Below are 24,801 nucleotides of genomic sequence, written 5' to 3'. Positions count from 1 at the left end.
TTGAGAAAAATCCTACCCACTGACTCAATCTTTCCTGTAAATTAAAGAAAAATTTCCGTTATTCTATTTTAGTAGCAGAACGTGAGTGCTCTAAGAAACATGATCCACATATTAATGCAATAGCGATGTCCCAAAAAGATACATATAAATTAGTTTCATAAATATTTTTACAAGCAAAGAGTTGTAAATTGTTGATATTAAATGATACAGAAAATTTCTATATAGGCTCTGTATATGCTCAGAAACAAGAGAAATATAAATGAGCAAAAAGTATTTAACCCACCATAAAAATGAGGTTTCATTCACCATTGTGAAAACACTTTCCTACAATATCTACTACTACTTCTACAAATTTTGTCTTACTCATTTACCACTCTTTCTGCATTAAAAAAATACTAGCAAATGTACAGCAGACCCAATCAGGAAGATTCTATTTGTGATGAAAATGTTTTTGCCACAAGTTTGTGATACTTACTTTCAAAATGCTTTACTACATTGCTTTATGTAACTAATAAACAAACCATAAACTACTTTTCTTCTATTTAGGAAATTAATGTATAGAAAGTAATGCCTTCTTTTGCCACATCAGCTATGATGGTATGATTTGATGGGTATTTAATAACACACCTTAATATTTTGTAGCTGAAAATATCATTAGGATTCTTATTTCCTACAAAAATTACAGATTTACTTTTTTGTATTTTATTCTCCTTGAAATGAAAAACTAAACTTCAACCAGTTCACAACTTATGAATTAGTCATAATCAGAAATTTATTTGCAAATAATTTGAAATTTAGAGAAAAATGTCACAAGTACTGGTTAGTTCCCCAGTCAACCACACATAGGTCTGTAAGCTTTAAACCTGAGGCCCAATAGGTAATCATTAATCCTTCCATTTACCATCACACTCAGGAGAGTGAGTGCCTGAACTTAACAGCACCAAAGAAAGTGTACTAATTTTCTCAATCTAGGACTCCTAAAGAAATACTAAGTCCCCGAGCCTAAACTTTAGAGCAACATCTAGTTGTTTCTTGTTATAAATCAAAGCTCTCTTAACCTTTAGAAATCCATTTAGTTCTAGACAAGCCAACAAAAATATTATTCTCTGTCATATGACTCTAGGTGGAGAAATTCGGTCCAAACAGTCCTCTTCAGTCTTCACAGCCAGATACATGGCCGAATATTACAAAATTCTCCTAATTTCTTGTATAAAACAGGGAGCAAAACAAGCTGCCTACATAGGTTTATTGATGGAGGGTCCAACACTTACCAAGATTCAGCTGACATTCTCCAGCCTTCTTAAACAGAAGTGCACATTAGAATCAACAGGGAAGCATTTATAAAATTCACATACCCTGGTCTCCAACCTGAATTAGCTGAATCATAACCTCTGGAAATGAATTAAAATCATACAGATTTTGAAAAAGCCATGCAAGTTAACTGGATATATATCCTATCTTAAGAACCGCATCCCTCAAGGACTTCACAAGTAATTGCTCAATAACCACAAACATCTACAAAAAGCAAACCCGAATCTGCATTTCTGGGTTCCAGTCACCTGTCTCCAAAGTAGCAGAGTCAAATGCCACCCTCCAGCCCCAAAATAACTGGCCCAAAACCAAACCAGGGAAAAGGACCCCCAAAATGTCACAATGAAAAGCTGTCAGATCTGGTGGTAGGAGCACCTGGAGAGCTTACTGGCTGAGCATCTGCCTTTGGCTCAGGTTGTGATCCCAGGATCCAGTCCCGCATCAGGCTCCCTGCAGGAAGCCTGCTTCTCCCTCTGCCTATGTCTCTGCCTCTGTGTGTGTGTGTGTCTCTCATGAATAAATAAAATCTTAAAAAAAAAAAATAGGATCTGGTGGTTTGCTTCTCTTAAAGATAAGTTATTCCTTCCAAATTCTATCCTCTGTGAGTCCTGCATGCTCCTGTCACTAGGGAGAGAATCATTTAGGACATACCACCAGATTAGCAACTAAGAATCAAATCCAAGAAATCATTGTCTCTGTCTCAGGCTGGACTGAAAAAGGGGCAACCCAATTTTTGCATAAGTCAAATTATTTTGGTACCCTAGTTAAAATTGCAAGTCCACCTGCCCCTGCACAGCTAGATGCAGCTAGAAAGAAAAAAAAAATCACAAACATACCACGCATTTCATATGAACACAATATTCCTGACAATCTCCCAGGATGGTCACTCTTCCACCCTCCAAAATCACTACGTCACATATTGTGCTGGAAAGAGGTAGCTTCAGAGGGCAATGGCTGCTATTCTTTAAAAGGCCTGCTTGCAAGGTTGGTGATGATTAAGTAAGATAATCCATGAAAATTGCTTGGACATTGCCTGGCACATTGTAAATACTTAATAAATATTAGGCTGCTGTTACTCATCTAGTTGCCCAGGCCAAAAACCGGGGCTCTGTCCCGTGACCAACCAATTTAAGTTACCACCCAAATCACTCTGTCCTGGCATACTTTTCTTTACAGCTCTCACTGATATCTAAAATAATCTTCAACCAAAAAAATAAATAAATAAATAAATAAAATAATCTCCTTTATTTTCATGTTTATTTCCTGACTCCTCCCCCATCCCAAATTATGATGTAAGCTCCATGACAGGAGACACCTCACCTGTCTTAGTCACTGTTGTATCTCCAGAAACTGGTACCCACCCACCACAGAGGAGGTATGCAATAAACATTTGTTAAAATGAATTAATTAGCTTACTCTAAAAACATTCTATTGTAACAAAAGACTACAAATCTTGAGGTTACTTATGTTCTGGTAGAAAGCAATTTCCAAGTCTCCTTGCTTTAAAAACAAATATATATTCAATGGCTTCACTTCAGAGTCAAATTCAACTCGTGCAATAAGCCTTCTGAAATGGCCCCAATTCACCATTCCAAGTATGTTTCCCACTATTCCCTCACCCTGCTCCAAGCACATGCCTTGGAGCAATCCTGCCTCCCTACTCTCATACTCTTGGTTGCACTGTTCCTCTCTGCCATCTAAAATGCCCTCCTGCTATCTCTGATTCATAAAGCACTTCTCACGGGTCAGCTCCAATGTCATGACTGATCCTTCTGTTCTCCACTCTCCCTATCAAGAGAAATCTCTCTCATGCCTCCCTGAATACACTCCTTGAATATTCTCCTTAATTCCTTGAGGGCAGGAGCCACATGCTGTTCATCTTTATTGTTCCTACACTCCATTATACACATAGTAATTCCCACACCCCATTATACACATAATATTTATTATACACTATAAATGTTCATTGAATTAACTTTAAACAGACCTCCTAACCACACCTTCTACAGACATCACTAACCATAAATACGTACTGGAATTTGTGTTAGAGATGCATTAAGAGATCATCCTTGGGGTGACATATATAAAAAGATAATTAATAATCTAAGATAATTCATACTGGCTGCCAAACTAGCACCATAAACAAATTTTATAGACATTCAGAGAAGGGAAGTCAACAGAAGATGACATGGCTGAGAAAAGTATTTTAATAACCATCTGCAATTTTAAAATTAAAATTTAATCATGGATATCTATAATGCATCCTTTTCTCTCTTCCGCACAATAACACTGACTCGGAATCATTAAATCAAAACCACACGTTAGAGAAGGCATTACTTCGAGTTGGTCAAGGCTAAGGCAAAGAACACATAAAACTTACTGTAGCATTAATTATCCCTAAAGAAAACATTATGAATATATTGCAAACTACAAAGCCAGCTGTAGTGGAGACTGTTTATGATTACCTAGAATCCATTTCCTCTTCCTAAATAGAATCCTAATATTATTATTTACTTATTTTTTGTACTTCCCTCACACAGCCCATGTACCTTAATAATCCCACCAATGCAACAACTAGTTCAAGAGTAGACATGAGATCTAATTCTGACCATTAAGAGTTGACTTTCTGGGTGTTTCTGTGAAAGGTAAAGTCTTGTTCCTCCTGAAAAGGCTATAGGAAGCCATGTCTCTCTTCCACCTGAACAAGGATGTTGTTCCAATGCCATCCTACAACGTTGGAGGAAAACAGAGTTAAGAGAAGACTACACTCTATGGCAGCAGGGAGACTACAAGAAACTCGATATAACACTGTGAGCCGCCAAACCAAGAAGCTTACCCCACACCTCTACTAGTGTTAGATAAAATATAGCTTAGCTAAAATATTCCCTATTACTTAAACCAGTTTGCATTGGACTTTAATTCAGTTATGTATAGCCAAAAGCACTATCAACCCTTCATTTTTGTTGCACAGTCAACAACCTTTTCTCTTTATTTTACTAGCATTTAAATGGTTTCTCTTTATACGAACCACTGAAGTCAGGACTTGTACCATTAGAAATTTGACCTGTTTCTGCTACAGAATCATAAACTCAAGAAATAAAGTACAGATGTTCACAAAATTCTGTTCAAGTTCATTTTAAAGGAAAGACAGTTTAAAAATAATGTAAGGGACGTCTGGGTGGCTCAGCAGTTGAGCAGCTGTCCTTCAGCTCAGGGAGGGCGTGGTCCTGGAGTCCTAGTTAGAGTCCCACATCGGGCTGTCCTCAAGGAGACTGCTTCTCCCTCTGCCTATGTCTCTGCCTCTCTGTTTCTCTCATGAATAAATAAAATCTTTAAAACAAAATAACATAAAAGCCTAAAGTCTGTAACAGACCTATCATAGTAGTTTTTGAAGTATCACTGTTTAAAAGAAATATAAAGTCTAAGATGGTTTTAAATTTCAAATGATAACTACACATCACTAAATATATACCACTATTTTTATATATATACAAGTATTTCCCTATTTTTATCCTAAGACATACAAAAGTGAGCTAGGGATCATAATTATTATGATATTATTCCAATTATTTTTGATAGAATGGTAGTAAAACAAGTATTGTGAAAATACGTTTATTAACAAATAATTCACCAAGAAAATTCACTGAATTCAAATCCTCTTCTATTACTAGAAGATACAGTGAAAATTCAACAGATTTTAATAATAAAATCTGTTGAATAATTAATTTGGTCATAATCTTACTACTTTCCACTGAATACTAAAATCAAAATTCTAAATTTGTTAACATTTGGCTTATAAAGAGGATTATGGAGGCTAATAATATTTTAATAATATATTTCTTTCTACCTTCCACAACTAATACAATTATCTATCATGAAGTAAACATTCCATAATTGTTTGGATTTATTACTGCCATTATTAATAATGACCACTCTTTGACCTCTGATCCATATTTCTGCCTCCTGAACATTCTACTTGAATGTCACTATGATTCAAACAAAACCAAAAGTCTAGGCTTAAACATTTTGATATTTAGATTGCCCTCTTTATCACATTCTATTTCTTTCCTGATTTCTACAGAATTGCTTTAAAGTAGGAGTTCTAGAAGTTTGTAACAATTGACTCAATGTTGAGATCTGACTATATTAAAATAATTTTGATTTTATTGCCTATTTATTCCATTGTGCATTTACCAATTCTTTCATTTATCCAATAAATATCTGTGTAACTACAATACACCGAATACTTCTGCTAAGTATTAGGGGTGAAGTGATAAGCAAAACAGACCCAGTCCCTGCTCTGGTAGGGAAGATGAATATATTAATCAAATAACGAAACAGGGGCGTCTAGGTAGCTCAGGGATCCTGGGATTGGGCTCTCTGCTCAGTAGAGTCCACTTTCCCTCTGCCCTTCCCCCCTGTTTGTGTGCACATACGTACACACACACCCTCTCTCTCTCATAAATTTTTTTTAAAAAAAGGACAAACATATAATTTAAAATAGTGTGTGTTGTACATCAGGGATTGTGGTATATTTTCTTGAAACTGGTATATTTTTAATCACCTTTTAATCTTCATTGTTTACAATTTCTAAAAATTATCACAAAAAGGAAAGTCAATCAAGCTGAATCCTACAGCTCACAGAATTTATAATGAACGTGCAATCAGAACAAGTTATACGATTTGTGACTAACATGATTTATTGTGAAAGAAGTCTGCATCCCTAAGAGCCATCAGAATCATATGCAAGGTTATTATGATAAAGTCATTAAAAAAAAAAGACCTATTTCACATTTTTGTCACTATTGCATTGTAAAAGCTGCTTTGAAAAATGGCCCTCATCAGGGAAATACAAATCAAAACCACAATGAGATACCACCTCACACCAGTGAGAATGGGGAAAATTAACAAGGCAGGAAACCACAAATGTTGGAGAGGATGCGGAGAAAAGGGAACCCTCTTACACTGTTGGTGGGAATGTGAACTGGTGCAGCCACTCTGGAAAACTGTGTGGAGGTTCCTCAAAGAGTTAAAAATAGACCTGCCCTAGAACCCAGCAATTGCACTGTTGGGGATTTACCCCAAAGATTCAGATGCAATGAAACGCCGGGACACCTGCACCCCGATGTTTCTAGCAGCAATGTCCATAATAGCCAAACTGTGGAAGGAGCCTCGGTATCCATCGAAAGATGAATGGATAAAGAAGATGTGGTTTATGTATACAATGGAATATTACTCAGCCATTAGAAACAACAAATACCCACCATTTGCTTCAACGTGGATGGAACTGGAGGGTATTATGCTGAGTGAAGTAAGTCAATCGGAGAAGGACAAACAGTGTATGTTCTCATTCATTTGGGGAATATAAACAATAGTGAAAGGGAATATAAGGGAAGGGAGAAGAAATGTGTGGGAAATATCAGAAAGGGAGACAGAACATAAAGACTCCTAACTCTGGGAAACGAACTGGGGGTGGTGGAAGGGGAGGAGGGCGGGGGGTGGGGGTGAATGGGTGACGGGCACTGAGGGGGACACTTGACAGGATGAGCACTGGGTGTTATTCTATATGTTGGTAAATTGAACACCAATAAAAAATTAATTTATTTAAAAAAAAAAAAAAGAAAAATGGCCCTCACTTGTAATAAAATCACATTTAAACAGATCAGTCAGGACACCTGGGTGGCTCAGTGGTTGAATCTGCCTTTGGCTCAGGTTGTGATCGTGGGGTCCTGGGATTGAGTCCCACATCGGGCTCCCCACAGGGAGCCTGCTTCTCCCTCTGCTTGTGTCTCTGCCTCTCTCCCTGTGTCTCTCATGAAAAAATAAATAAAATATTTTTAAAAAATAAATAAAAATAAACAGATCAGTCTATAACAGTATTTTTTATAATAAAGAAAATTGGAAATACCTTAAATATTGAAAAAACATTATAATGCCCAATAAATAACTGTATATCTATTTAGTAGAATAGCAGACTTGGAAAATAGTAATCATGAAAATTCTACAATATAGAAAAAGGTTATGATTATATAATATTGGTGATAACTAATACCTATTGAAGGCTTACTATGGGCCAACATTTTCATATTATATATTAATAAAAAATGATTTCACAGTTAAATTTGCAAAAGATATTTATACAGTGCAAAATGTTTACATTAATCACAGTCCCAGCAATTCTGGCAATGTATTCTCTTCCTCACTCCCTTCACACACTGCACATAAAGAGACAACAAATTAATATAGTAGGAAAAGTGTATCGGTTGAGATTAAGTTCAGCTCTACCTAACAGAAAACTCAAACATACCTTAAACAAAATAAAAAAAATGTATTTCTTTTTCAAGTAAAAGAAGTCTGAAGCTAAACTAAGTCCCTGGGAAAGCAGCTTGATAAAGCTGTCAGGAACCCAGGATGCTTCCGGTTCACAGCTATGCCATCCTTGCAAAATGGCCCTCACACCGCCAGCCTCATTGTCCAAGCTTGAACACGTCACATTTGTTCTGTGCTGCAGAAGTGAGTACAGTGGGGGAAGCCCCCCACTTTCAATGAAACCTCTGATAAATAACACGCATCACTTCTCCCTATATCAACTGACCAGAAGTAGTCATATGGTCACAGCTAACTGCAAAGAAAACTAAAACCTGGTCAATCAACTTGTGTTAATAAAGAGAGGGAGACCTTGAAAACTCCAAAGTCTTTTTTTGCAGAAATGGAAAAGCCAGTCCTCAAATTCAATGGAACTGCAAGGAACCTAGGACAGTCAAAAAGTCTTGAAAATGAAGCACAAAGTTAGAGAACTTACACTTTCCAATTTCACAATTTAGAACAAAACTACAGTAATAAATTGGGTATGTGGTACTGGCATAAGGATCAACGTATAGATCACTCAGAGTCCAGAAATAATCCATACATCTATGGCCAGATGATATTTGAAAAGGATGCTAAACCTATTCAATGGGGAAACAATAATCTGTTCAACGAATTACACCAGGATAATTGGACTTGCACACACAAAAGAATGATGCTAGACCTCTATATCACACCATATACAAAAATTAATTGATCAATGATTTAAATATAAAAGCTGAATGATAAAACTCTTAGAAGAAAACACAGAGCTAAGGCTTCATGATAGTGGACTTGGCAATGATTTCTTGGATAAGGCACCAAAGGCACAGGCAACAAAAGAAAAAAACAGATAAACTGAATTTCATGAAAATAAAGAAATTTTGTACATCAAAAGACAATATCACTAAGTAAAAAAAAACCCACAGAATGAGAGAAATTATTTGCAAATCATATATCTGGATAAGGGATTAATATCTGTAATATATAAAGAATGCTTATAGCTCCAACAACAAAAAGACAAACAACCCAATTAAAAAATGGGCAAATAAATAGACATTTTTCTAAAGTCTTTTCTTAAAGACTTATAAATGGCCAATAAGCACATTGGCCAACACAAAGCCATTATATATATTGCAACACAATGCAAACACAAAGAGGCTCAACATCACTTATCATGGAAGAAATGCAAACTAAAACTATGAGCTACCATTTCACACATTCTAGGATGGCTATAATGAAAAAAATGAAAAATACTACGTGTTGACAAGCAGATAGAGAAACTGAAATCTCAGTACATAGCTGATGGGACTGCACAACGGTGCAGCCACTTTGGAAAAGTCTGGCATTTCCTCAAAATCATATGACCAAGCAACTTCACTCCTAGGTACATACTCAACAGAATTTTTTTTTTTACATAATCTCTATGCCCAATGTGGAGCTCAAATTCACGACCCTGATATCAAGAGTTGGACAGTCTACTGACCAAGCCAGCTAGGTGCCCCTCAAAAGAATTCTAACAGGAAGTCAAATAGACACACACCAAGTTCAGGGCAGCATTATTCTTAATAGCTAAGAGGTACAAACAACGCAAATGTTCACTGACTGATGGACAGATAAACAAAATGTGGTATATATCCATTCAATGGTGTATTATTCAGCCTTAAAAATACATGAAATTCTGATTCATGCTACTAACCGGAATAAACCTTGAAAACAGTGTGCTAAGTGAAAAAAGCCAGATAAAAAGGATAAATACTGTATGATTCCACTTCTATGAAATATCCAGAATTGGAAAATTTATAAAGAAAGCAGATTAAGGTTACTAGAAGCTTTGGGGAGAAGGCAGAATTAGTGCTTTTGGGCACCAAGTTTGTTTGGGGTGATAACACGGTTTTAGAAACAGAGCAGCAGTGACGGTTGCACAGCACTGGGATTGTAATTAATGTCATTGAATTATATACTCAAAAATAGTTACAGTGACAAATTGCTATACTATTTTACCACAAAAAGAAAAAACTTGAAAGAAAAAAAAGGAGACAGAAAGTTGGGGAAATGACAGAAAACTATTTTCAAACATCTGAACACAAATACATACTCACATGTAAGAAGGTAAGAATTTCAGGCAGGTGGCATTTTCAAGGGTCCCTCCCTCCCAAGAATTATACCACAATTCCAAATTCATTCACAGTTCCAAGGCACAGGGAACAGGGAGCATTCTGATTACATTCAACACACACACATGCACATAAAACAACCACAAGTTAAATTGTGACCAAATAGTACCAGAAACCCAACCATTATAATTGCCCTCCCTCACCTTGTATCTTTTTTGTTGTTATTATAAGTAGACTCCATGCTGGGCAGAGTTTAAACTCTCAACCCTGAGAACAAGACCTGAGCTGAGATCAAGTGTCAGATGCTCAATCAACTGAGCCACCCAGGTGCCCCACCTTGTATCATTTTTTGTAGCAGTAACCTAAAGAAAATCATTTAGTTTTACTAATTTGGTTAAAAGTACATGTAAATTAGATAGTGACATTTGTATGTTGGGGCTGTATAGCCTAAACACTCCAAAGAAAATTTGTGAAAACTGGGCAAAATACATTGGTCATCTACAAAACTCCATATCCAATCTGCGAGGATATCACATATGATATCGTACAACTCTTCCCATTCTGGAGGCTGGTGACCTTCAGAAATGAACGTTAAAGTAGAAGAAATATAAATCATCTGAAGCACTTAAATAAAGTGAAAGTCCTTCTGTGAAAGGACAGTAAACTGAACTAAACATTTCCTTGGTATTTCTTTGTTTTCTGGATTTTCAAAAAAAGGGAATTCAGACTCAAATACAATTTGAGCCACAAGAAGACAATTTCAGGGGAAAAAAAGTTAAAATGGCTTTACCTGAAAAATCTTAGTGTTAATAAACACTTAACAAAGCTATTTAAAATCTAAATGGCTTCAACTGCCAAACTACATACTTTCACAAAAATCATCTGAAATATAAGTAAGACACTGAAATATAAGTTAGACACTGCTGCAAAGGAAGTATCACCATGGCTGGGGAGAAAATCCCTTTATCATTCCCAAATACTAGTTACATGACATCATTTCCTTTTACTTCTTTGTCTCTTTAAATGGGATTGGTGAAGTTGTATTTTTTTAGTGACATATCTTACTGAAAACAAAAATACACTAGACTACCATAAATACTTTATTCTGACCCCAACTAACTATTTAAACTGTGGATGCTGTGTTCAAAGCATTCTGCTTAGCATCTACTTTAAATTCTTTTCATTTCAAGTAAAGGCATTAAATCTAGAAATTAAAAAATAATCACCAATTTAAGATATAAATATTTATGGTTTTACTATTTTTAATGTTTTCTTTTTCCCTTTTAGGTAAAATGTGAGAGTAAATACAGAAGTTTTTATTTTTTTTTAAGATTTTATTTATTTATTTTGAGAGAGAGAGAATGTGAGTGGAGGCGAGGGGCAGAGAAGGAGAGAGAAAGAATCTCAAGTAGGCTCCATACCCAACGAGGGTCCCAACACAGGGCTCAATCTCACAATCCTGAAATCTTCTTAATCTCTACACCTAATGTGAATGTGGGGCTCGAACTCACAACCCCAAGATCAAGAGTCATATGCTCTACTGAGTCAGTCAGGTACCCCAGAACTTTTTACTTATTTTTTTTCTTGGAATTTTTTAAATACACAATTACCAACAAAATAAATGACCAACAAATTGGAAAACAGAACCAAAAAGACCTTGACAGCAAAAGCAGTCAACAAACTGATCAGAAAAATATTGTTTTAGTCCTTTGGGCTGCTGTAATAAAATGCCACAAACTAGACAGATCCTACACAACAGAAACGTCATTTTCTTACAGTTCTACAAGGTAAAAGTCTACAATCAAGGCGCCAGCACAGTTGCATTCCAGTGAAGACCCTCCTCCTAGTTGCTAGCTGGCACCATTTCACTGTGTCCTCACATGGTGGCAGGGCTTGAAAGCTCTCCCAAGGCCTTTTTCATAAAGGTTCTAGTTCCACTGCTGAGGGTACCAGCCTCATGATTTAAGCACCTCCCAAAGGTCTCACTTCCGAATACCATCATCATCTGTGGGGGTTAGGATTTTAACATACAAATTTTAGAGCAACACTAACATTCAGACCACAGCAATAATTCAGTAATAATTTGTTTGGAGGTGTGCTTTTCAACATGCACCCTAAAGTTCACATTAAAAATGAAGTCATCCCCCGAAAACCTGACCCAGGAGCAGTCAGAAATTTGACCAGTTTCCCAGTTAGGCCTATGTCTCAGCAACACTGCAAAACAAACTTCTCTTAACTTAGCCCTAAAACAGAAATGAAAAGGATGGCTCAATTATTTAGATTTCAAAAACAGTTTCTCTGTGAACAGGTAAATTCATTACAAGAACCTCATTTACTGTGAGGCATTTCTTTGCATTTGTAAGGACCAAATTAGATTTCAGAAGACCCAGGAGCAGTTGAATGCTGCTACAACAGAGCTGCTCTACAGCTGTGTACTTGACAAGAGTTCTGATGTCCACTCTCCAGTACCTGGCAGCTTACTAGGTGACAGAAGTGATCATCACATGCACCATTTACATCACTTGTGTGATATATTTTGTCTTTATGCTATTATGTCTTTTTGCTATTAGAGTTCTTATGGTCTGTGTACAATTCAACAAGGAGAACTAGTGTGTGCTTGTGTAACCTCTGAAGGATCTGTGCACCATTAAATGTAAATACATAGAACTTATCCCACCTAGCTCTTTCAGGAATCAACCACCCTCCCCAGACAGGCAAAGACTTTATAAATTGTCATCTATGAGAATAATCACTAAAGAAGAAAAAAGACTGATTTGCTCAAAGAATATCCTGATGAATTCCAAATCCTCTATTTACTGTATTCCATCTTGAGCTCCTCTGTTCCAGGACTTAGAAAAAAGTCTGAAGATAAGATCATGAGGAAAGAGTACAGGAATTGGGACTTTTTAACTCTGCAAAAACTAAATCCATTTAAGTTTCCATTTTTATTAGTTATTCATGAACACAGATTCAATTGTCACTTTAAGAAAAACATCAGGGGCGCCTAGGGGGCTCAAACAGCTAAGCATCAGACTCTTGGTTTTGGCTCAGGTCTTGATCTCAGGGTCTGGGGTCGAGCCCTGAGCCATGCTCCATACTCAACACAGAGTCTGCTTGATATCCTCTCCCTTTCTCTCTCCCTATGTCCTTCTCCCTGCACGCATGCAGGGGCGCATACACTCTCCCTCTCACTCAAATAAGATCTTAAAAAAGAAAAAAAGAAAAACATCAGGCCCCAATAAGCACCATCACCCTTACTAAATAAAACTTTCCTTTCCCATACCATCCTCCCAATAGAGTTATAACATAATTTTGGCTAGATCGATACCAAGTGCTTCCATTACTATAACCATGTAAATTATTATTTTTCTTTCCTCAAATTTTTATGTAATAATTGCTTTCTTATTTGTTTCATTTTCTAAGCAACTCCGGACTCTCCAGACTTCCAAATCTCCCCTCAAGATGTCCATTCGCATCAGCATAGAAGTCTCTTCTCTCTGGACTGATGACAGACCTCAGTGTTCAGTGCAAAGCTGCCCTTCTGTGTTTTCCCTTCACCATCATCCATGGAAATCCCTCTTCTCTCCCCTGTATTATACTGCCTGCTTCCTATATCCTGCATTTCCTCATCTTAATTTATTCTCCTGTTTAGTTTCAGGCTAGGGTGACCAACTTGTCTGTCTGCCTAGGACTTTCCTGGTTTTTGCACAAGTCCCAAATATTGAGAAACTCCTCAGTCCTAAGGAACCCTGGATGGTGGGCTGCTTACCCTACCAGGAGCCCACAGATTACAGAAAACAAATTTTTTTAAAACTTGCATGTCTAAAGACAGCCATAACCCATTCTCACACCTGATTTAGAATTTAGGTATAAAATTCCAGTCTGGAAACCACTTTTCTTCAAACGTTAACACAGTCTTCTAGCTTCTAGTCTCTGCTGAGCAGTCCAAAGCCTCTCTGATCGCTGATCCTTTGTTCTCTTTCTCTGTGGTTTGTCCCAAGTTCTGAAAATTCCCCAGTGTTCTAGTTGTGAATCTTGACATGAATTTATTTCCATCCATTGTGCTGGGTGGGGCCCCTCTATAGAGAAACTCATAACCTTCAGTTCTGGAATATTTTTTTGAATTATTTCATCGATGAATTCCTCCCCTCTGTTCTCCTATTGAAATTCCCATAATTCAGATTATTATTCAGAGCTCTTAAAGTAGCTTATAATATTCTTCTATCTCCTCTTTTCTCTTTGTAGTTTTTGCTCTATTTTCTAAGAAACTTTCTGCTTTACTTCCAACTCTTCTGCTGAGGTTTTAATTTTAGCTATCGCATTTTTAATGTCAGAGAACTTTTCTCATTCTCTTTTATTCCCTTTTATGACATCCTGATTTATTTCATGATTCTCTCTTATCTCTGAGAATAGGAATAGTTTTGTTTTTGAAGTTATGTTTTCCCTATAGGGTCTGTTTTGCGTAAGTTGCTTCTGTTTGTTTGCTTGTTTGGAGCTATGCCTTATGCATTAGAGGCTTTCGTTGGATATCTGGCAATCTTTGGTGTCCTATTCATTCATCCTATATTCAGTATGAGAAAATGAAAAAATGATCTGAAGCTCTGAACCCCTAGGTTCAGAAGCCCACTGAACAGCACAGTCACACTGTAGTGTGACTGCCTCAGTCCTCTACTGAAGGATCCCTGATATTTAAGACTTTTCTAATATGTCTTTTTGTTTTGTTGTTTTTAAGTAGGCTCCATCTCCAGGATGGAGCCTAATGCAGGGCTTGAACTCACAACCCTGAGATCAAAACCTGAGCTGAGATCAAGAGTCTGACACTTAACAGACTGAGCCACCCAGGCACCCCTTCTAATCTGTCTTTGTGATAAAGGCCTGTTGCCAGTATCCTGGGAGCCAAAGAGAAGTAAATAAACATTTATTTAATCTTATTTTCAGTATGAAATGCCCACTCTAAACTACATCTACTATCACTCAATCCAGAGAACCTCTATTTTGCTGAGAAAAATCACCCAATCTTTGAGGAGAAAAGACAATACTAGTCCAGTAGCACAGAGTAGGTTAGGGCCTCAGAGTTCCTACTGGTTAGGAACAGTTTCAATCAATCATACATATTTTACCTCCACACTGTGCCATTAGATGGGGAAGATCAAAGCAGGCACGGGTGGCGTCAGAAACCATGGTGGACCAGAGCAGGGTGCTGAAGGCTGAACTAGACAAAGAGGACGTCCACATAAAAGGGCTGCATGGGATCACTTCTGAGATATTCTTGCCAAAGATTTATCATTATGAGGAAATAAACCCAAATTTAGGGTTACCACAAATGCTGCAAAATAACTGGCCAATAATCTTCATAAGTCTCAATCATGAAAATTTAGGAAAATCTGAAGACCTAGTCCAGAACGAATGAATACGAAAAGACATGACATCCAAATGCAACATGTGATTCTGAACTTTTGCTATAAAAATATTACCGGCAGGCAGCCCCGGTGGCACAGCAGTTCAGCACCGCCTGCAGCCTGGGGAGTGGTCTTGGAGACCTGGGATCGAGTCCCACATCAGGCTCCCTGCATGTAGCCTGCTTCTCCCTCTGCCTGTGTCTCTGTCTCTCTCTCCCTCTTCGTGTGTGTCTCTCATTAATAAATAAATAAAATCTAAAAAAAAAAAAAATTATCGGCACAACTGACAAAATCTGAATGGGCTCTAAAGATGATGATAGTAACACATCAGTGTCAATTCCTTGATTTTAATAGTTGCATCATGGTTAAGCAAAAAAAAAAAATATAGAAAATACACACGAACATAGTTGGGAATGATAGGAAATCAATAGGCAATTAACTCTCAAGTGGGTTAGAGGGAAAGACACTGCACTACAGTTGATTTTTCTGTAAGTTTTGACATTGTTTCAATTTTTTGTTATTTCTTTGTTATGAAAAAAATTAGGAAAATAAACAAAGACTGTAGCATTAAAAATTCCATATGCCATGCTAAGGAGTTTAAATGTCATTTTGAAAACTATTAGCAGGGGATCCCTGGGTGGCGCAGCGGTTTGGCGCCTGCCTTTGGCCCAGGGCGCGATCCTGGAGACCCGGGATCGAATCCCACATCGGGCTCTCGGTGCATGGAGCCTGCTTCTCCCTCTGCCTGTGTCTCTGCCTCTCTCTCTCTCTGTGTGTGTGACTATCATAAATAAATAAAAATTAAAAAAAATTTAAAAAAAAAAAAAAAAAACTATTAGCAGTCATTGTAGGCTATTAAGCAGGATGTTGACGTGATTAAAGGATCATGTTTTTTTTAAAAATCTCATCTACTAAGCAAAGCCCTGGGTAGGATTCACAATATTTAGGGGTTAGGGACACATGGAATAATGAGGTTACAGATTACTTAACATTTAATGGAGAAACAAAAGTGTGATTAAAAGGTCGATAAGATCCAGGAATGGAATCCATTTAGATACGTTTCATACAGGCAAGTCAACTGAGCCACATATACACAGAGGTTGAATATGGGATAACCCATACTTAATTGAGAGTACTACAGGAACACAGGCTAAAGAAACAAAAATGTTCACACTTAATCATAACCTCATGCAACGTACCACAGCAGCATGGTCTCCTGGAGAAAACAGTAACCTCACATGCATCAGCCAGAAACAGGGTGACACGTTACAAAGACACACAGCAAAAAGGTAGAAATAGAAATCACACTAGACTTGCAAATACTACTGTGGTTTTAACCATAAACTCTAGGAAAATCTTTGTAAGCTTGGAGCATGGAGAAGCTTTATGTTATCATACCAGTATGTCAGCCTGACCACATACCTGAGCTTTCAGTCTGGTTTTAAATGTTTCTTAGTTATAATTTTTGGTCAGGGCAAGGCCATACTTAGCTAGCAATACAGTCTTAAAATGGAGTTGTAGCCACTGCAAGCTTTTCCTAATTTTTTTAAACAAATATTTTTTTAAACAGAAGTAAATGCATGACTGCTTTTAATAAAGCAACCTGGGGCATTAGCTGCTCCCAGGAAACCAGATATCTAAGGATGGGATTCTGGTTGTAGCAGAAAACTTTGTTCTGTTTCACAACAGCCACTACAATCTCTCAAAATCTGTACCAATGCAATGGTTAGAGAGGTAGCTGGATTAAAAAATGATCAAGTTCTATTGAAAATATAAATTATTAGGTTAGGCAGGAACATCTTTGCACACCAGGAACCACACACATAAACTCAAAGGCATGCACCAAGTGTTATTGTGCTTTGTAAATACATCCATCCATCCAATGCAGAACTCCACAGTAACCTAATAAAGACTGCCAGACTGGCTTCTAGGTGTTGCAAATGAAGTGCTAAAAATGTTAAGCAGAGAAAGGATAAAGGCCAAGTCATTCAATCCTTCACCTTTGGAGTCTGCTGTAAATCATGACAATATTCAAAACACTATGTGATAGAAGATTTTAGTAACAACCTTCTGTCACATAACCAGTTCAAAGGCTCTGACACTGCCTATGGAATCTTAATGTGACTTAGGCAAATTCTGGGTGAAACAAAGTTAAAAAGTTTTCTGTACTACAGAACTTAAAAAAAAAATTTTACTCTGATAATGTGTTTTATAGCATCCCAAGATGCAATAAAACTATTTCACAATGGGATCCCTGGGTGGCGCAGCGGTTTAGCGCCTGCCTTTGGCCCAGGGCGCGATCCTGGAGACCCGGGATCGAATCCCACGTCGGGCTCCCGGTGCATGGAGCCTGCTTCTCCCTCTGCCTGTGTCTCTGCCTCTCTCTCTCTCTCTCTCTCTCTATCATAAATAAATTTTAAAAATTAAAAAAAAAAAACTATTTCACAATCTTACATATTCTCCAGAACATTCATTTATATCCCTTGATATATAGTTTAGGAAACACTAGTGTATACTGTTCATTTTCTTCATACTTAGACCACAACACATGTACTTATGGGTGCTGCATAATATTTAATCCACAAAAAGTCCTAAGTGAACAAAACATCAATGTCCTTTCAGGATTATTTTCGTCTTCTAAGTCGAGATCTAGAACTCTAGCACTCACTTGCAGACTGGAGCTATATAAATATAAAAACAAAACATAACTGGCCATTCAATAGTATTTGCTGTTAGTGATGCAAAGAATGGGTACTGGCTTGATATTTGCTAAAAACAGTTCAGTTAATAACAAGATGTTAAGCCAAAATATCTTGTCCTAAAAAAAAGAATAAGACGCTGTTTGTATAGTTACATAAGGAAAGATATCTCCAATGCCTATAATTTAAATAAAATCTTATTAGTAAGATGAATATTTGTTACTGATAAAATGCTTCCTAGTATTAATACAGTATACATTCCAATAAAGCTTAACCAAAAAATAGTATTTTAGTTCTTCCTTTATCGTTACACTAGACAAAAACTCAAAAAACCAGAAGAAAGGGGTGCCTGGGTGGTCAGTCAGTTAAGCGTCTGCCTTCAGCTCAGGTCCTGGTCACAGGGTCCTGGGATCAACCCCCATGTGGGCTCCTTGCTCAATGGGGAGTCTGCTTCTCCCTTTCCCTTTGCCTATTCCCCTATTCATGCTCTGTCTCTCAAATGAATAAATAAAATCTTTTAAAAAAAGAAAAGAAAAGAAAAGAAAAAGAAAACTAGGGGGGAAAAAAAAAACAGGAAAATATAAATCACCAGACAAGGAATAAACCTAAACCGACTTTCAACCTTTTGGCAAAATAAACTGTTACTATTACATCCATTTTTTCACAGATGATAAAAGAGACTTAGAGAGGTTCAGTCACTTGCTCACATCATTCAGGCAGTAATCAAAGGAGTCGTTCTGAATTCAAAGCTCCTGCTCTTTACCCATATATTTGTTTAGAACAGGAATATTTCAAGTTAAGGTATTCCACTTGTAGATCTTCACCATGGAAACTCTAAGTAAATTTAATTAAGCTTTATCACTATGAATAGAGCAAACAAAATAGGTGGGTTTTTTTTCACTAATTAAGCCTACAGTGATGTTTAAGCAATTTGAAATAAAACCGAAAGTTAAATGAGTGCACATGACTGAACTAATTCACATGTATTCTTAAAAGACTGTTTTCATCTGCATAAGTAGTACTTTCAAGCATAATTAGATTGGGGGAGAGAAGAACAATGCTGATGGGAAAGAAGGGAAAAATAAATATGTATCAGAGGAGAGAAGAAAAGCTAATTAATTTATCCCTCTATAAGCTATTTATCTTTAAATAATCAAATCGAACTATCCTCTAATCTTATTATCTGCCACCCTGAAATCCAGAGACGTTTATGGTAATCACAGAACTGCTCACATAGGGCTGAAACAGCACCAATTACAGTAGTCTTCCCTCATCCATGCATATATTCCAGGATCCCGGGTGGAGACTGCGGATCGTACTGAACCCTACAGACACTACGTTTTTTCCTATACATATATACTTATGGAAAAGCTTTATTTATAAAGTTACAATAGTAAGACATGAACAGTAACTAAAAATATAACCATCATAAAAATATACTGTAATAAAAGTTACGTGAACAGAGTCTCTCAAAATCTCTCTCTGTACTGCACTCACCCTTCTTGTGACCCACGTGAGATGATAAAATGCCTATGTGATGAGGTGACATGAGGTGAATGTCAAAGGCACCATGACATACTGTTAGGCTATACTACTGAGCTTCTGATGATCTGTTATTTTACTGTGCTTCATAGATACTGTGTTTTTTCTTTTTTCTTTTCACAAGTTGAAGGTATATGGCAGCATTACATAAAGCAAGTCCATCTGCACCATTGTTCCATTTACTTTGTGTCTCTATGTCACATTTTGGTAATGCTTGCAATATTTCAAACTTGTCATTATAATTGTATTTGTCATGGTGATCCAGTGACAGTAAAACTGTTTAGGGACACCGCAAACCACGCCTGTAGAAGATGGAGAACTTACCCAAAACATTGTGTGCATTCTGACTATTCCATCAACCAGCCACTGCCCGGTCTCTGTCCCTCTCCTTAGCCTCCGTATTCCCTGACATGCAACAATATTGAAATTAGGCCAGTGAATAACCCTACAATGGCCGCTAAGTGTTCAAGTGAAAAGGAAGAGTCTCCTCTCACCTTAAATAATAACTAGAAATTATTAAGCTGAGTGAGGAAGTCGTGTTGAAAGCCAAGATAGGCCAAAAGCCAGGCCTCTTGTACCAAACAGCCAACTTAAGGAACACAATGAAAAAGTTCTTGAAGTAAATTAAATGTGCTACTCCAGTGAACACATGAATGATAAGAAAGCGAAGCAGCCTTACTGCTCATATGGAGAAAATTCCGGTGGTCTGGACAGAAGATCACACAGCCATGACATTCCCTTAGGCCAAAGCCTAATCCAGTGCAAGGCCCTGACTCTCATCAATTTTGTGAAGCCTCAGAGAGGTGAGGAAGTTGCAGAAGAAAAGTCTGAAGCTGGCTAAGGACTGGGGTTCATGATGTTTAAGGAAAGATGTCGCTTCTATAGAAATGGAAGGTGAAGTAGCAAGTGCTGCTGTAGAAGCTGCAGCAAATTATCCAGAAAACCCAGCTAAGAGAATTCTTGAAGGTTGCCACACTAACCATCAGATTTCAATGCAGACCAAACAGCCTTACACTGGAAGAAGATGCCATCTAGGACTTTCATAGCCAGAGAGGAGCCAATGCCTGGCTTCAAACTTTCAAAGGACAGGCGGACTCTCTTGTTTGTTAGTGGCTAAGGCAGCTGTGACTTTAGGTTGTAGTCAATGCTCATGGGCCATTCCAGAAATCTTAGGACCCTTAAGAATTATGCTAAATCTACTCCACTTGCGCTCCAGAAATGGAACAAAACCTAGATGTGGCAACACATCTGTTTACAACACGGTTTACTGAAGATTGTAAGCCCACTGTTGAGACCTACTGCTCAAAAAAAAAAAAAGATTTTTTTTCAAAACATTACTGCTCACTGACAATGAACCTGGTCACCCAAGAGCCCTGAAGGAAATGGACGAGATAGTGTCTCATTGAGATTTCATGTCTGTGAGCACAACATCCATTCTCAGCCCTTGGATCACGAAGTAATTTTGACTTTCAAGTCTTATTATTAAAGAAACACACTTCATTAAACTATAGCAGCCATAGATTGTGATTCCTCTGATGGATCTGGGCAAAGTAAATAAAAAACCTCCTGGAAAGGATTCACTGTTCTATTGCATCTACTCTAGATGCCATTAGGAATATTTGTGATTCATGGGAAGAGGTCAAAATATCAACATTGACAGGGGTTTGGAAGACACTGATTGTAAGTCTCAGGGATGATTTTGAGGGGTTCAAAGGGAGGAAATCACTGCAAATGAGGTGGAAAGAGCAGGAGAACTAGAATCAAGAGTGGAGCCAGGGAATGGGACTGGCTAGCCACAATCTCATGGTAAAACCTGAATGGGGGATCCCTGGGTGGCTCAGCGGTTTAGTGCCTGCCTTTGGCCCAGGGCGTGATCCTGGAGTCCCGGGATCGAGTCCCGTGACAGGTTCCTGACATGGAGCCTGCTTCTCCCTCTGCCTGTGTCTCTGCCTCTCTCTCTCTCTCTCTCTCTCGTGAATAAATAAATAAAATCTTTAAGAAAATATGTTTAAAGAAAAAAACCTGAATGGATAAAGAGTTGCTTTCACAGATGAGCAAAGAAAGTGATTTCTTGAGATGGAATGTACTTCTGTTGAAGATGCTGTGAAGCTCCTTGAAATGACAATGAAGGATTCAGAATATCCCCCATAAACTGAGTTGATAAAGCACCAGTAAGGTTTGAGAGGACAGACTCCAATTCTAAAAGAAGTTCTATCCTGGGTCCGATGCTATCACAGCATCACATGCTACAGAGAAATCCTTCATGAAAGGAAGAGTCCATCAATGAGGTGAACTTCACTGTTGTCTTATTTTAAGAAGTTGCCACAGCCACCCCAACCTTCAGTGCCCACCACCCTGACCAGTCAGGAGCCACCAACATAGAGGCAAGACCTTCCAGCAGCAAAAAGATAGCAACTCCCTGAAAACTCAGATGATGGCTACCATTTTTTAATTAAGGTATCTCCTTTTTTAGATATAATGCTATTGCCCACTTAGTAGACCACAGTATTATGTAAACATAACCTTTATATTTATATGCACTGGGAAACCAAAAAATTCATTTGAATCAGTTTATTATGATATTCACTTTATTGTGGTGGTCTAGAACCAAACCCTCAGTATCTCCAAGGTGCCTGTATATATGTTTTTCTCTTTAATAAAAAGATGGTATTTTCTAGTTTCTTTACACCACATATAAATAGGTGTTGACACTTAAACCCTTACTTTCACATACAGTGTTGTAGGTAATAGGGAAATTTCACATGACACCAAAAATCTGAAACGAATAGGTTAGCTAATATATTATAAGCTTAGATAAAACAATAATACTCTAATGAATTCTAAAATTGCCTAATTTGCAACGTGTTAACAATTATAGTAACTAAAGCTACAAAAGATAAAGCAAGAATTTCTGTATTTATTGTGAATTCTGTATTTATTGTGAATGCCTATACTTGAAAAGCAAACTTAATTAAAACACAAAAGGCCATAAATAGTCTCAGTAATTTCAAGGACAGAAGGGTTGACAGCCCTGGTTCATTATTTTATATCTAATTTCACTGTATTTTATAAGGTGCTTTTCCTAGATGCAATTGTTCATCCGCATCGCATCACTCTTATGCTAGACCACCATGATCAAGTTTCTCTCTCAGGTCACATGACTATCACACAGAAGACAATTAAAAGTCCACAACCACTAAGTAAACGACAACTTCTTCAGGTTTAGATTCTCTCTCAAACCACACAATACCCCAAAGTTTCCCAAAATTATCTCTTTCTGACCCTGATACAAGGCTCACCATGACCTCCTACTAAAAGTACATTTCCCAAAGGGTGTTCCATGGAACACTGGTTGCCATACATCTTCCAGATATTCTAAAAAGAGATGGTTCTATATTCATACCAACTGTATAAATTCTAGGATAACTGGGAGTATTTCTGATGTTTAATTTTGTTTAAAATAGTTTCCCAAATTTCTTTAACCACATAAACATCTCCCTCCCCTCCCTAGCCACAAAGCACCTATTAATATTCCCTGGGTTTCCAAAACACATTTTGAAACTAGGGATGGTGCTAGAGTAAAGAAGCCCTAATTCCAAAATAGAAGCAAAGAATTCATAGCAGGAAGAATTAAGGGGCAAGCAGCAAGATGGGAAAGTGGGGAGCCATGGGAGCCAGGTCTTCATGCCTTCTGTTACCACAAAAGCTAAAGTGCTGCTTTCCTACAGCAGCAGATAAAGAAGCATTAGAAGGGGGATAGGAAGGCTAGCTAATATAGGGTTAGCCGTTCCCCATGTACTAACTGGAAAAAGGAAGTGGACACAAGAAAGAAAGTATGGAACAGCTAGCTAGGAAGAGCGATTCTGGTGCTCTGATGGGCATCAGTGGAAAAGAGAAAGAAATCCTCTTGATCTACAAAAGAGTTTTGTATGCAATGACACAACAACAAAAAAGGCATTCTCTGCTCGCTTTCAGCAGCAAATATACTAAAATTGGAATGATACAAAGAAGATTAGCATGGCCCCTGCACAAGGATGACAAAAAAAAAAAAAAAAGCCATTCTTATATCTGGGATGACCTATAATTACAGTATGGGTCATTCAAAAACAAATATCATTATGTAAAGAACTTCTTGACTCATTAACATACAGCAAAAGCAACTGAGCAAATACTTGGCCATAGCTTCTGAAAACTTGAAGTCACTCCCGCTGGTAGTTTCAGGAGTAAAAGGATCAGAAAATCCATGGAACTAGCAAATCCTTCTCACTTGCATCTATTCTAGAGTTCATCTGGAGTAATGGGGAAGATATAACCAAAAACCTAATACCAATGTCTGTCTACAGGTCACATGATTATCCCTCTTGTTCAACAAACTTCCAACTCTGACAATCAATAAACCAACATCCAAGAGCCCAAAGTCAGAAATGGAAAAATGTCAAAGGAAAAGGAAATGAAGCATCAAAGACTCAAAGACACTACAAAGGAATGAAGTCAATTTCTCTGTTCACTAAGTTCTTATAAATTAAACATAGCCGTTCACAGTACAGACTTAAGTAGCAACTCAGGACACCACCATATTCATGCTCATTTTTATCATTCATCCTTTCTCCCATTCTCCAACCCTCCCTTCCAAGTTTCTTGCCCCTACCTAAACTCCTCTGTATTAACTTCTTCAGTCTGTCCCTAACTTTATCATGTCTGCTTTTTGAAAAAAAGGAATTACATCTATCATCTTTTTGCTGTTAAAATATTTTAGCTTCATCTCCACTGAAGTTTCAAACTTTTAGGATCCCATTCCACAACAGAAATACAGGAAAACACAAGAGTTTTCCATGAAAATACTCTTTCAAAACGCAATGTCCTTGATTTTTTCGATTCTGATCTATTTAATTTTTTAAATGCTTGGACTTAGTAAATTGATTTTTTAAATCTATCTAAACCAACAGGATGAAACACAACGAGCTACATACACAACATAGCGGCAATAAGTCCACCAAAGGAGAAAAGATTTCAGAGAAATTTTTTGCCTACCATTATAGAGTAGTGTAGTAAAATATTAATTTGTACCAAGTAAGGTTCCCTACCCTAAAATAGCTTGGGCTTACTCTGTAATACTAATCAAGTCCCAGGAATTATGAAACATTTCATAAAATTGCCAACATTATGCTATTTGTTTTTACATTGCGAAGGTATGCCTTACATATCCATATGAAAAATAAATTACTAAAAGTCTTAAAACTGTTAATTCCTAATATCCCCATTCTTACTCCCCATTCTCTTCCTAAAAGAGAGAGACACAAAATACCATATGATTTCACTCATATGTGGAGTCTAAAAAAAACAAAACAAAGGCAAACAAAGACAAACAATAAACAGACTCTGAAACAC

General features: G+C 37.3%; 1 protein-coding gene and 1 non-coding gene across 18 annotated transcripts in view; one reads left to right on the top strand and one right to left on the bottom strand.

Annotated features, from left to right (window-relative positions):
• Nucleotides 1–24,801, bottom strand: part of CDC42BPA (CDC42 binding protein kinase alpha) — a 309,366-nt gene that overhangs the window by 279,453 nt on the left and 5,112 nt on the right. The window lies entirely within an intron of this gene.
• LOC119872773 lies at nucleotides 23,379–23,483 on the top strand. Its single transcript, XR_005362792.1, has one exon. It is a non-coding gene; the product is annotated as a U6 spliceosomal RNA (small nuclear RNA).

The sequence above is a fragment of the Canis lupus genome, chromosome 7 (genome assembly GCF_011100685.1).
Source record: "Canis lupus familiaris isolate Mischka breed German Shepherd chromosome 7, alternate assembly UU_Cfam_GSD_1.0, whole genome shotgun sequence".
NCBI lineage: Eukaryota > Metazoa > Chordata > Mammalia > Carnivora > Canidae > Canis > Canis lupus.
This window is presented reverse-complemented; position numbering and strand designations above follow the sequence as displayed.